This window comes from Ovis aries, chromosome 17 (assembly GCF_016772045.2).
Source record: "Ovis aries strain OAR_USU_Benz2616 breed Rambouillet chromosome 17, ARS-UI_Ramb_v3.0, whole genome shotgun sequence".
Taxonomy (NCBI): domain Eukaryota; kingdom Metazoa; phylum Chordata; class Mammalia; order Artiodactyla; family Bovidae; genus Ovis; species Ovis aries.
The window spans coordinates 44375263-44390504 of NC_056070.1; the positions used below are offsets into that span (position 1 = coordinate 44375263).

The window sequence follows — 15242 nt, forward strand, 5'->3', positions numbered from 1 at the left end:
GCCTTGCATGCTGCGATTCATGGGGTCGCAAAGAGTTGGACATGACTGAGCAGCTAAACTGAACTGAACTGAACTGAATACATGGATGCATGAAGGAATAATAAGCTTTCCATACCCTGAATGATAATACTTTCTGAAATTTGTCTCTCAGATGAACTTTGATCATAAGAGAACCAGCATCTATTAGTTACTTAAATGCATGATAGCTCTAAGATAGTAATAAAAACATTGACACTTACAAAAATAAAAAATAAAAATAAAATTGCCTTGCCAAAACCCTCAGGGAGCTGGGGGCTTTTCAGAGCATGAGCCACTTAGTCTCCTTGCATGGCCCTGCAAAAAGGCTTTCACTGCTCCAAATGTTACCACCAAAATCTTGGCTTTCTCTGCCCACTTGGTCACTGCCTCTTGTATGATGTTATGAACCTCCATACATAGTTCTTCAGGTATTGTGCTTAGCAGACCTAATCCCCTGAATCTATTTATCACCTCCACTGTGTAAATTATATGGGATTTGAATGGCTTAGTGGTTTCCCTATTTTCTTTAATTTAAGCCTGAATTTTTCAATAAAGAGTTCATGATCTGAGCCATAGTCAGTACCAGATCTTGTTTTGCTGACTGTATAGAGCATTTCCATCTTTGACTACAAAGAACATAATCAAATGGATTGTAGTATTGACCATCTGGTGATGTCCATGTGTAGAGTTGTCTCTTGGGTTGTTGGAAACGGGTGATTGCATGACCAACGTGTTCTCTTAACAAAATTCTGTTAGACTTTGCCCTGGTTCATTTTGTATTCCAAGGCCAAACTTTCCTGTTATCCCAGGTATCTCTTGAATTCCTTCTTTTGCAGTCCAATCCCCTATAGTGAAAAGGACATCTTTTATGGTGTTAGTTCTAGAAGTTGTTGTAAGTCTTCATAGAACCTAGTCAACTGTAGAGTCTTCTTGGATTACTGTGATGATGAGTGGTTTGCCTTTAAAAACAAACCAAGATCATTCTGTTGTTTTTGAGGTTACCCCCAAGTATTGCATTTGGATTCTTTCATTGATATAATGATATCAATGGAGATATAATAATGTAGATAATGATATAATGTATATAATGTATATAATGATATAATGTAGATATAATAATGGTCATCTCAACTACATTTGTCCATTCCTGTCCATTTTAGTTTATTGATTTTTAAGATGTTGATGTTCAATCTTGATGTGTCCTGCTTGACCACATCCAATTTACCTTGATTCATGGACCTAACAATCCTGGTTCCTCTTTAAGATTGTTCTTTACACCATTGGACTTTACTTTTACCACCAGACACACACACAACTAAGTGTCATTTCTGCTTTGGACCAGCCACTTCATTCTTTCTGGTTGTTGTTATTCAGTCTCTAAGCCATGTCAAACTCTTTGCAATGTCATAGACTACAACACTTCAGGATCCTCTGTCCTCCACTATCTCCTGGAGTTTGCTCTAATTCATGTCCATTGAGTTGGTGATGGTATCTAACTATCTCTTCCTCTGCCACTCCCTTCTCCTTTTGCCTTCAATCTTTCCCAGCATCAGGGTCTTTTCCAATGAGCTCTTCACATCAGATAGCCAAAGTATTGCAGCTCCAACTTCAGCAACAGTCTTTCTAATGAATATTCAGGGTTGATTTCCTTTATGATTGACTGGAGGAGGAAAAGGCAACACACTCCAATATTCTTGCCTGGAGAACTCCATGGACAGTAGAAAAGGCAAAAAGATTTTTTCTGGAGCTATTAGTAATTGTCTTCTTATCTTCTCCTGTAGCACACTGGATATCTTCTGGCCTGGGAGGCTCATCTTCCAGTGTCATAGCTTTTTGCTTCTCATACTGTCCATGGGGTTCCCAAAGCAAGAATACTGGAGTGGGTTGTCATTTCCTCCTCTGGTGTACCACGTTTTATCAGAACTCTTCACTATGACTCATCCATTTTGGGTGTCCCTGCACAGCGTGGCTCATAGCTTCATTGAGTTATGCAAGCCCCTTCAGCATAACAAGGCTGTAATCCATGAAGGGGACCAATCCTTTTACCACTCCCCAAACCTTTTCATGGGCTCCAAAATCACTGCAGATGGTGACTGCAGCCATGAAATTAAAGGATGCTTGCTCCTTGGAAGAAAAGCTATGACAAACCTAGACAGCATATTAAAAAGCAGAGACATTAGTCAACAAAAGTCCACATAGTCAGAGCTATGGTTTTTCCAGTATGTACAGATGTGAGAACTATACAATAAAAAAAAAGGCTGAGTGCCAAAGAATTGATGCCTTAGAACTGTAGTGCTGGAGAAGACTTAAGAATCCCTTGGACAGCAAGGATATCAAACCAGTCAATCCTAAAGGAAATCAATACTGAATATTCATTGGAAGTAGCCTTGCGTTCTGGGAAACAAACTCACTCAGAAGGACAATGCAGATAGTGGAGTGCAATTTATTACACCGGCAGGCCCAAGGCAGAGTCTCTTCTAAGCCAAGGTCCCTGACCAGTTTTTGTGAAAACCTTATATACCCTAAGTGTACGTGCTCAAACCCACCTCCCCAAATTCCTTGAAACTAGTCTGGACAAGGTAAAGAGAGATACCATCAAAATTAACCCATGATTCATGTGTCATAAGCCCAGATAGTTAAACAGTGGACATTTATCAATAGGCCTGTGGTCATACCCCGATAAACATAATGGGATTTACGACTTTGTTCTGTTACAGAGATAATTAGCATATTATTTTAGGCATCGGAGAGTCTAGGTACAAGCCCTGAGGCTCCTTAATCCAGGGGGTCTGGTTTTCCATTGGTATGTCATTTCCATAGATACTAAGCATATAGCTCAAAGTCCACAGTCCAGCCCAAGATCAAGTACTGCTTTCAAGATGGAGCCTGTTCTGTTTGTTTCCTCCTTCAAAAGGACTGATGCTGAAGCTGAAGTTCCAATACTTTGGCCACCTGGTGGGAAGTGCCAGCTCTTGGAAAAGACCCTGATGCTGGGAAAGATAGAAGGCAAGAGGAGAAGGGGATGACAGAGGATGAGATGGTTGGATGGCGTCACCAACTCAATGGACATGAATTTGAGCAAACTCCAGGAAATGGTGAAGGACAGGGAAGCCTGGCATGCTGCAGTCCATGGTATCGCAAAGAGCTGGACATGACTGAGCAACTGAACAGCAACAAACCTTCCCTATTTATCTTAAGAGGCTTGTAAATATTAAACAAAGGGGAAGCAAAGTCATCTTAGGGGGAACTTGCTTGTGCCTTTGAGATGCAAATGTCCCACCTGGCCTTCTCAGGAACTCTTACTTCTGTCATCTTTTTAAAATGCAAATTTTGAAAAGACGGTGAAGTAATTTAGAAATTGACTCATCAAAGTTAAATAGAAATCTTAAGTATATATTTATCTATCTAGACAAATGAGTTTTATTTGTTCTATCTGCCAGAAACCTAATTTTAATCCAACTTCTTTTGTAAACTGATGGGTTTTACATTGCTTTACCTGACTATAAGGCTGAAATTTTAAAATAAGAACTATGAGGTCTGTTTGTATGTTTATATATGTCCTTGTCTTTGGATAACATTGCTGAAGTTAATTTGTAAATTAGCCATATTTAATTGACCTAAAGAAAAGTAAGCATTTATAAAGCAGACAATTCTAAATACAAGAGAAATTAAGCTAAATGAATTTTCAGTTCAGTTCAGTTCAGTCGCTCAGTCGTGTCCGACTCTTTGCGACCCCATGAATCGCAGCACGCAAGGCCTCCCTGTTCATCACCAACTCCCGGAGTTCACCCAGACTCACATCCATCGAGTCAGTGATGCCATCCAGCCATCTCATCCTCTGTCGTCCCCTTCTCCTCCTGCCCCCAATCCCTCCCAGCATCAGAGTCTTTTCCAATGAGTCAGCTCTTCGCATGAGGTGGCCAAAGTACATAAATGGGGAAATGTATATTATTAAATTAATACATGGTATTAATGTTCAAGTTTGTTGATCTAATTAATAAAGACATCTTCAGAGTTATCAACAGTAAGTATAATACTTTTACTGCACCTAGGTTTAATAAAAATTAAATGAAATCTTATTATATCTTTTGCAAATTTGTCAGAGAGAAAAATAACCTGATATGGTAAAACTTTAAAAGTGAACAAGATAAGAGCTTTTAGGTAAATTCCATAGGAATAATTGTGTTCTCAAAAAATCTAAAACAGTCTCTCCAGATTTTGTTAACTATTACTTGCCTCTTGGTTTTCACTAGAAATTAAAGTTTTTAAGAGTTGGGGATTCTAATTTAAATATGTAACTAAAGCTACTAATAATAAAACATTTCACTATACAGTAGGAAAATGGGATATGTTTTGGGTAAAAAAGGAATTTTATACATAGGCTAAGATTAGATTACACTCAACTTGGTAAATAGATTTTGTTATTAATAGTAGACTGATGCAGGACCAGACTTGGTTTCTCTTTGCTAAGAGAACAAGTAATGCTGTGTCTGATAACAGATTGTTTGAACTATATTGCCTTTAACTGATTTATATTTGTTCTTAAATACTCTATATGACCAAATTTTTTAAAAAAACATTTTTTTTAATATTTCTTACAAACTACTATCAAATTCTAATTAAAGACATGTTGGGGGAGAGTATAATTTCCTCAGTTCTGTCTCGCCACAGCAAAGATTTGAAACAGTGGGCCAGTGTCACAGCTCGGTTACAGCTCAGAGTTTTATTTGGCAAGCAAAATTTCACCTCCGAGGTGTGAAAGCGGACTGACCCCATAGGAGTGGCCCCAATCCATCTTGGCTTCCTCCTTTTATATGTTTGTCTCCTCCCCCTTGAGCCTGCCCTATGAAAATTGGGGTGTGTTTGTTTCACCTGAGGTTCTCACGCCAGTCTGCGGATTTTCTTTTGTTCCACTTTCACAGGTTTTTCAGTCTGTCTTTTAGTCACCGCTATTTTGAACTCATTTTTCCTATACTAACTACCTGACAGTTCTTTTGACTTCAGCTAGCTTTGGGATGCTTCAGAGAGCTCCTGAGGCATCTCAGGGGGAAAAAAAGATTATATATACAGATATAGATATGAAATTGACTATAATTTCTTGGTATGTTAAGTTGCACAGAAAGCATTGTCAAATGAATGATAAGCCTCTTCAGATTATGCAATATGAATACATGTTATTAATATGTACACTAGAAATTATTTAAAGTTCCTGAAATTTGTATATGTCCTGGTATAATGTTATAATTTTAGTTGTTATCTTAAAATGTTGCATTTCACAACTTGGATAAGCTTCTTTACCAAGAAGAATTGTAATCAGATCTTAACCTTTGCCTTTTAAAGACTTTTATCATCCACAGGCAGCTAAGCTGATGCTTTGCAAAACTGCCATATCTTCAAAAAGAGTCACAGAGGACTTCATTGCCTGTCCAGTAAATAAGAATCCACTTACTAATGTAGGGCCATAGGTTTGATTCCTGGTTCAAGAAGATTCCACATAAGGTAGACCAACAAAGCCCTTGTGCCCCAGCTTCTCAGCCCACACACCTAGAACCTGTGCTCTGCAACGAGAAGTCACCAGAACCAGAGAAAGCACAGCAATTAAAACCCAGAGCAGCCAAAAATAAATAAACAAGCAAATAAATTTTTAAAAAAGAAGGGTCATTGAAAGGATGTTTCTGATAACTTTTAAATCATACTGCTAAACTAGGCAAGATATTTTAAAAGTCTAATGGAATCTCTGATTTCATAAAACTGTCCAAAAAAAAAAAAAAAACTAATTATATAGGACTAAGTAAGCTGATAAATATAGTTGAAAAACAATTTTTTTTTTTTTTTGCCTAAAATATTACTGGTTTTTAATCTGTGCTTATCAAGACTTGTTGACAAAACTCAGCCTCTGTCACTGGTGCCGAATAGAAACAAGAGAGAGTTTTGGGTGAAGTAGAAAAAAGTAGCTTTTATTGCTTTAAGCCAGGCAAAGGGTTCACAACAGGCTAATGACCTCAAGACTGTGTGATTGACCTGGAGGAGGGGCTAGTGAGGAGATTTATAGTGTTCACAGAGCAGGGCATAAGCAACCCATGTTCAATCCTCGGATTGGTTGGCATCAAGGTAAAGTTTGAAGTATCATCAACCTTCCGATTTCAACCTGTCTAGGTTTACAGTGTTGCAGTCGAGAGAGTCTGCTTCCTGTAAAAACAACTTGGGCCTTTGTGTCAGGCCTTTATCTGTATCTTTTAGGGAACTTGGAGTTGGGTAATTCTTCTATGTTTCGGAATTATAGTCTAAATTGTTACCAGTTCCACAGCTCAACAGTTATTCTTTTGTTTCCACATCTTCACATTTCCTACTTGTTAACTCTTGAATCAGCCTTGACTCCAAAAAACAAGAAAATGGGGCTTACACACGGTTTCACCCCTCCTGGATAGGGAAGACTGCTGCACTGTCCTGCTTGCCTTCTACCACACATGGTGGGGTGTCGCTCAAGGGCTTCACTTCACACATGTAAGATCCCCCATCCATTAAACCACTGATGTCTCTGTGGCCATCTCTGACTCCAGGCTTTTTCTCTTGTCTTGAGGCTGGGCAAGCACAGGGCATGCAGGCCTGCAGGTGCAGCCCAACAATTTGTTTACCAAACATTTGCTTTTCCATCTGCATGTGAATTGCCTTCCTCCCCTTTGAGGTCCCAAACCACTATCCCCTACACCTCCTCTTTTGTCTTTAGCTGAAGGTGATGTTTAACGGGAAGGTCTGAGCCACCACGGTCACTGCCACTGCTGCACCTGCTGCTGGCGATCAGGAGAGTCGTGTTTGTGCATGTTTCATCAAGCATGTTTCCAACACATAGGGTGCAGACAGTGCACCTTGGGCTACTTCCCTGTGTGTGTGGACAGGTGCCCCTCCAGTGAGGTTGCGACTGTGTACGCCTGGTGACAGTTGTGGCACCTGAGGGGTTTATCTTTGTTGTGCTGCAGCCTGCGGGCCTACAGGTTGGAGTTGTGTGAGGCTTTCTCACAGCCTGGGTATGCACATTTGTACAGCTTGTCCGTGGTGTGGATTTGGGTGTGCTGCTGGAGGTGAGAGAGCTGGCAGAAGGATTTCCCACTGAAATTACAACTGAGGTGGCTTGGCCCCTCAGTGGATACAGATGTGCTGGGCTGGGTGGGAGCTATTGGCAAAGGTCTTGAAACAGGGTGGGCACTTGTGGGGCTTGGCCCCAGTGTGTGACTTGGAGTGGGTCTGCATCTCTGACATGAGTAGAAAGTCAGGGAGCACATCCATCACCTGAAGGTCTTGCTGTCTTTCTGATGACCATCCTCATCCTTAGAGGAAAGAACATATGGGTCATTCATCTTAGGCAGCCCTGATTCCAGCACCTGGTTCTTCTTTGAGCCCCAGAGGCAGCCATGGTGCCAGCTCCACCACCACCTCCTTCCTCTGCGGGGGTCACTGCTACCTCCTTAGAGAGGTCAGGGACTACCTGCAGGGCTTGTGAGCTGGGGGAAGAGATAAGACAGTCATGAGAGCTAAAATGGGGAAGGTCTGAGCCAACGAGGCTGTGGCCACAAGGGAGCCTGAGAGGGACGTGATAACCAAATCAGGACACTTGATTGACTCACTTCTCTTCTCCACCTCTGAGAACAGGAGACTCCAGCGGTCATCAGATCTGTTGATGGCACAGTGACCACCGTAATGTTCTGTGTAATGGACACTTGGCTGGTCTGTCTTGGATTCTGTGGCATCAGCTGGTCTGACTTTGATTCTGTGTCCATGCTGATGCCCAAGAGCAGGGACACCAAGGCAGGCACTGTCAGCAAGGTGGGGTTAGGGGGCAGAGCCAGCCCACAAGCCTTCTCTGGCAACAGCTGATCCTGCATCTTGTTAATGAAGATCATGTTCTCAGTCTGTCCTGAGGCCCATGCCAGGCCCCCCAGGCTTCACAGCTGCCACAGCAGCAGTAGCCACAGTCACCAAACTAACAGTCTCCTGGGGCAGTCTTGCAAGGTGGGGATGTGAGGACAGCAACCCCAACCCTCCATTCCAGCGTTCCTTTGACCTAAACCCCTATAAGATAGTGGAGCATCATAAGGACATCTGCCTCACTGTCACCTGCAGCCCCACCCAGGTGGCGCACCTGGCGAGCTTATAGAGACCTGTGCTGCTGTCCACTGGGAAGAAGGGAAGGAAATCCTGGTCCCTTCTTTCCCAACTCCTCTTGGTGGGAAAAATCCTCTTCTTTTTGACAGACCGTGGCTCCATCTCCCTGGGCCGCAGGCACAGACTTGGTTCACAGGATACCATCCTTCTTCCCAACTCCTCTTTGGAAGGAATGTCAGCCCTCCTGATGGGCAGAGTTCTGAGCTGGTGTTGTAATCCAGGAGCCTCCCCCCCGACTAAGCAAAGGTTTTAAAATTGGGGGCTGGTGCTCAGGGAAGGGGTTCATTAATGACCTCACAGAGACATTTCCAGCATGGGCACTAACTCTCTCCTTACCCTTATAAAGCTCCAAACTTGGGCTGAGAAAGGGATAGAGGCTGGTCTCCCAGATGTCAGATAAGAGGGAGCCCTAAATGCAAACAGCCTCCCAGTCTATTCTTGCTGGCAAAAGAACAGAGGTTCCTCCAGGACCCCCATCCTGGGAGCCATTGTCCTCCCCTCAGGATCTCACTTCACTTCCTACCTAATGCTGGAAGGAGATGGGGAGTCAGATGCCCTTTATCTGTAAAGGGGCAAGGGCTTAGACGTGATTGCAGGAGATCCCCAAAGCGGTTGAGGGGGCTTAGGAAGTGTGGGTTATGGTTTTCCTTGGAGCTGCTCCCCTTCTCTGCCAGCTGAGGCCCTGTACTCTATCTCCCCATTCCCAATCCAAGGAGCTGTGAGTTCTTTGTGAAACCGCACAAGAGGAGCTGAAGAAAAGGGGGAGTTTAGGGGAAATGCGATGGCTGGACTTACCTTCCTAAGCCCCACAGTCAGTCGCCAGACAGATTTATATATAAAAATTCATATATGTATATATACCCATTCATATGGCCACCTTTGTTGTAACCATTTCTGTGTTTATAAATGCATTATCTCTGGAAAAAAAAAAGAAAAGGTGAGGTTTTAGAGCATTTTGGAGAGTTACACAGTTTTCTTGGGTCTCTCCCAAGTATATCTGTTATTAAACCTTTATGTGACCTTCTCCTGTTCATCTGTTTTCATATCAACTTAAATCTAAGACCAGCCAGAAGAGGCAGAGGGAAATTCCTTCCTCCACATCAGCCAGACTTCCAAACTCTTCCTTAGATCTCTGATCTACAAGTTCTTCTCCCACCACCAGAATCCCTGTGTCTCCCTCGCCTGTGCTGCAGTCCCCCTTTAATCTCTGTTCTCAGAAGCAACTTTCCATGAAACCATGTCCCCTAAAACTGAGCTCCCAGGCCAAGTTCATGACTAACCTCTCTATCCAAAACTTCACCCACTTTCTTGTGCCCTCTGACCTCAACCCTGTGCCCACTGAACTCTCACCCCAGGGTCAGATGACTAGCAGTGCTGTTGCAGGTCTCATCATTAACACACAAAGTCAGGTTGTTTCTCCAGAGCAAGGTGAGCTCACCTACACCCGAGCCATGGACCACTTGGCCAGACGGTTGCAAACCCAGAGACATTCTGACCTTCAAAACTACGATTAAGAAACATCACAAGATGACAATTAACTCCAACCTCTTCATCTCCTCTCTGCTAGCTGTTTTGCCTCTGAGGACACGAAAACTGGTGAAACACACAAACATTAAAAATGGCAATTATGAGGGCTGTTTCCTCTAAGACCATCTGGGTCTGCTTTTCCTTCCTGCCTGCATTCTCTCTTTCCTAACTAGGAACTACACATGTCTGCTCTTTGGTACTCAGGAAAGGCCAAGGAGAATAAACGTTTCTCTACAAACAAGAAATGGGGGACAGAGAGGGTCTTTTGTACCTGGGAGGGCCCTGCAGAGTCCTGTTTGGTTTCAACCTCCCCTCCCATTTTCTTTGATCCTTCTCAGTCCTAAGGGGAGCACAGATGGGACAAGAAAAGGAAGAAGAAAGGATAGAAAGGGGGGTCATAAACTCAGCAGAGGAACTCAGTTTGGGGGGACTCGATTCCGAAGCTTGATTTAATCACATCGCCTTCCTACCATGAGTCCAGGGCTGAGCCAGGGCCAGGAGGAACAGCAGAATATTGCCTTCTCCCCGAAACTATCAACTTTCTGGAGACTCTCAGACACGTGATTCCCAGAGAACAGATACTACCGGAAGGAGGCAGATGACTACACTGTGATTTGAATATCAGAGCTACAGAAACTCAGAAAAGGGAGCGGTCAGGATTGACGGGAGCAGCCAGGAAAGGCTTCAACACACAGTGGGAAGCCTGACAAAGGACCTCACCTAGGTGCCTGAAGTTAACATCAACAGTGATAAGTGTCTTGAGAGCCTGCTCTGGTCCCTTGACACAAAGTGGTGAGGAAGCCCTTGACCTCTGTGATCTGTTTCCACAAAACCCATGACCCGTCTAATCGTGAGAGAAACTCCAAGTAAATCCCAGTATGGGACAGCCTCAAAGGACCTGCCCAGTCCTCCTCCACAGGGTCATGGGCATCAAAACAAAGGGAGTCTCGAAAACTGTACAAGGCCAGAAAAGCCTGAACAGACACAACGACCGCATGTCATGTGGTGCCCTGGATGGGATCCTGGAACATAAAAAGGTAGAAGGAAGGGAACTTGAATAAAATATGGATTGCAGTTCAAAATAATGTATCAGTATGTGCTCATCAATTGCAACAATTCTGTAGAAAACCGGAAAGAGAAGAAAAATTGAAGTCAAATAAGAGAAATCCACTGCTTCAAGTTGGAAACCTAGACGATAATGATGATTTACTCATAAAAACGATGGTTTCCTGGTAAAAACACACATTAACAAAGCAAACCTAAAAATAAGGACAATGTAAACAGACCACAGGAGTGAAGCTACTGAGCACACACACACAAATAGATCAATTAGTACAGAAAAGCTTGGGATGGTGCTTAGAAATCTTCCACTGGAAAAGACCCCAGACCACTTGGGTTCACAGTTAATAGCTGAGTGTTAAAGGACCTTTAACAAATTCTGATTGTAATAACAAAGCTTGATATGATTACATATTTCATTTAGTGTAGGATGTCCATGTTTACAAAACAGACTCACTTTCTGTAGTATTACAAATATACTGCTTATTAAACTGTGACTTTCACAACAAAAAGGAAAAGTTGTTAATGAGTTTACTTCCATTAAAACCAGAAAAAAATTTAACATTCTCATTTTGGTGTAAAAACCACATTTAAACTTAAATAATATTGTGAGTTTTAACACACACTTTTCAATGTGTCAACTTTTTCCAACAGCATCAACATGAGAATACTCTTTCAAGCAAGAGCACAGGGGCACTGGCCCTCAGGTGGCTGTGGGACTGGCCTGTCCCTGTGTGCATGTACAGCTCTGTAGGAGGACCTCTGTGACAGCTTCTGTAAGAAGCGCCACTCTGCACCCTGAGGAAGAACACCTTAACCAGGGATGCTTTTGTAAAATACTGTTGACCCTTGAAAACATAGGTTTGAACTGCTTGGATCTACTCCCATGTGGATTTTTTCCAACAGGAAATAGTGCAGAACTACACAATGCTGGGAAAGATTGAGGGCAGGAGGAGAAGGGGATGACAGAGGATGAGATGGTTGGATGACATCACCGACTCAATGGACATAGGTTTGGGTGGACTCCAGGAGTTGGTGATGGACAGGGAAGCCTGGTGTGCTGGGGTTCGTGGGGTAGCATAGAGTCAGACACGACTGAGCAAGTGAACTGATACTGATACACAATGCAAGTTGGTTGGATCTGCCAAGGCGAAACCAGGAGCAGGAGGGCGACCATAAGACTTTACTCCCTTACGACCACAGAGGGTGGTTGCCCAGTCGCCTGACTCAAGGGTCGCCTGTGGTCCTGCTGAAATTCTAGTGAGAAGGTAAAGAGAAGCCTGGGGCAAAACACAAGGACGAAGGTCCCATGCCCACATCCTACCCCACGTGTCCTACAGGAGCCACACCTGCAATCTGCCCTCCCACCCATGTCCCTGAGCTTGGGTTGGGACAGCACGGCTGTCGGAGGGTAGCATCCTGCTCAGGTGATGACACGGAGGTGCCTTGGGGCCCACGTGTCGGGGGCATGGCTCACCACAACCACAACCACGAAACTTTGGGTGACTTCTCACTTGGGCACCACCAAGGTCCAAGCAAGCTTCCCTCATGGCTCAGATGGTAAAAGCATCTGCTTGCAATGCCAGAGACCTGGGTTCAATCCCTGGGTGGGGAAGATCCTCTGGAGAAGGAAATGGCAACCCACCCCAGTACTCGTGCCTGGAAAACTCCATGGGTGGAGGAGCCTTCTAGGCTACAGTCCATAGAGTCGCAAAGAGTTGGATGTGACTGAGAGACTTCACTTTCACTTTTCAAGGTCCAAGCATCTGAGTCCAATGAACACGGTCGCTGGCCACACAGGACCGGCTTCCCAGTGATCTAAACTTGCAGGGGCCCAGATTCAGTTGAAGCCCCGCCTATACACACACTGACCTGGGACTCCCCAGGGGTGGCTCCAAGGGGTGATGGCTCCATGCTAGTGTTTTTATACTGGGTTAGAGTTGATGGTGTCTGCACCTCACTTCCGTCCACACCCTCCACTCTCTGGATATGAAGGACGCAGTCTGGGCCCTCTGGCCACACCAACATGGATGCAGCTCCGCTGACACTCCCACCACACCCCACAGCCCCACAGGCTTACAGGGGAGGGGCTGCCTGTCTCAGACAGAAGGAGGGGCTTTCCCCTCCTTTCCCCTTGGGGGGCTAGAGCTGCAAGTGCTTTCTGTCCAGGTCATAGGGGACCCTGAAGCCCCTAGGGAGGTGCCCTCTTGCTCAGCACCTTTAATACTTCAGCACCTCCAACCCCAGAACAGTCTCCTCCCAGCCCTCACTGGGCAGAAGATTCCAGCTCCAGACCCAAGTCCTGCAGCCAGGAGGGGTGGGGTCTTCTGCCTGGAGCCCCCAGTAAGCCTGATGGGGTTGCTCCAGGAAGGGCCATGGCATCTGGGGCCAGCAGGGAGAAGGCAGTCGCTGGCAGAGACAAGAACACTGCTATAGGTTGAATGATGAACCCCAGAAATTCATGTGTTGAAATCCTAACCCCCAGTACCTATGACTATGACATTACATGAAAATGCGTCAAGATAAAGTCATTCAAGTTGGCCCTAACCCTAGGGGTACTGGTAGAAAAAGGGAGAATTTGGACATACATATACACGGGAAAATGCCTTGTGAGGGCTGGAGCTATGCTGTCCTAAGACAAGAACTCTAAGAAGCTGAGAGCCCTGAATCAGATCCTCCCCTGGTGCTCTCAGGCCTTTCCAACACCTAGATTGACATCCAGCCTCCAGGACCATGAGACCAAAAATTCCTGTTGTTCTAAGTCACCCAAATTGTGGAACCTTGGGCGGTTTTGTTTGTTTGGGCTGCATCACATGGCTTGTGGGATCTTAGCTCCCCACCCAGGGACTGAACTTGTATCCTAGGCAGTGAGAGCTGAGTCCTACCCGCTGCACCACCAGGGAACTAATTCCTTGTGGTACTTTGTTACAGCCGCCCTAAGGGATGGACACCAGCACCCTCTGCTCTGTTCCTTTCTCTCCAGACCAAGGTGGGTGGTGGGAGAGGCTGACCCACTGCTGAGTGGGCCCTCTGGCCCTGACTCGCTGGGACTTCTGGACACAGCTCTCTGCTTCTGGGGGCCATGGGAGGATGAGGACAAGGAGGAACAGGGGTGGCACCCTGGAGCTTGACACTGTACCCTGCACCCAGTCCCCACCCTCCTGGAGCTCTGAATGTCCAGGAGTAGCCAGCTCCACTCTTCATCTCCCTCCAGTCCTCTCCACCTGCCATCAGCAGTTTGGAACAGCCGCTGTGTCTTGATCTCAGTAAGAGAGACAGAAAGAGAAGACATGGGCATGGCATCTCACTAGTGTCCATGGCCTTTTATAGACAGGCTGGCAGGACAGACTGTGGGGCCAACATGCCTCTTCTCAGAGGGGCCTGGGGTCAAGCCAGGAAGCAGGGAGGGAAGTGGTTGAGCAGGCAGCCTGATTGACAGGACTCTGAGGGCAGAGCCCCAACCCCCCAGGGGATGAGTGGAGGAGGGTAGGGGGAGGAGCCTCCTGCCTTCACCCACAGATCTGACCCCACATAGGTGGCTCTCTGCGGGAGGTCCTCTCTGTCAAGGGTCAGCTCCAGACACTTTAGTCCATTTTCCCCAAAACAGACATGATACAGCTGCCAAGTCAGGTCTCTAGGACTTTCAGGATAGAGCCCAGTGTCTGCAAAGGTGGGAAGGAGGAAAATGCCGTGGAGGTCCTCATGCAACCTGTTCACCACGGTCCTGCCTCTAATGTGACCAGCTGCCACACAGGTAACTCCTTGCCGGGCACCCAGGCTCTGCTGACCATAGGAGAGACCTGGACAGGCCCAGAGCTCTGCATGTTTCCTGGGAAAGTTGAGGGGTGGCACATCCTTTAGCAGCCCAGGGTGTTATGAGCCCTGACCCCCTAACCCTAAAGAATGTTCACTAACTGTGCTGCCCTTTTGTGCAGAATTTGGATGAATGAAGGTGAGTGAGTCTAAAGAGTGTGCTTCATGTGGGGACAGCCTGTGTGGATAAGAGCGGGGTTAATGATGCGCGTGGAACTCAGTTATTTACACCAACCACCATGGGGTGAAGGGTAAACCATAAAGTTGAAGAGTGACTCTTGGTGATGGGGTGAACACTGTATGGGCCTGTGGGGGCAAGTTGGTGATGTTTGAGATACTAGAACTGGGGAATGAGAGTAAAGTGCTCATGAATTCTGAGAGTTAGGTAAGCAGATTAGGGAAACTAGTGAATTAGTTAATACAAACTTTGATGAGAAACAGGTATTTGCATAGCTTCAGAGCACTGCCCCCTAAAATACTTACACAAAGAGAAAAGGAGTAACTATAGTGGAGAAGCTTGGCTGGGAACACCCTAACCAAGTGATGGAGATGAACACCGGCAGTGACGGGGTGAGCGAGATTCACGTGAGGCCCAGAGGATGCAGTAAGGACCAAGCATTACTTCTAGGATATCCCTTCCAAATGCATACCCCAAATTACATGGC

General features: G+C 45.3%; 1 pseudogene; it reads right to left on the minus strand.

Moving 5' to 3' along the window:
* Positions 1 to 7004: 7004 nt before the first annotated feature.
* Positions 7005 to 12792, minus strand: LOC101114644 (zinc finger protein 384-like; annotated as a pseudogene).
* Between the last annotated feature and the right edge of the window lie 2450 nt (positions 12793 to 15242).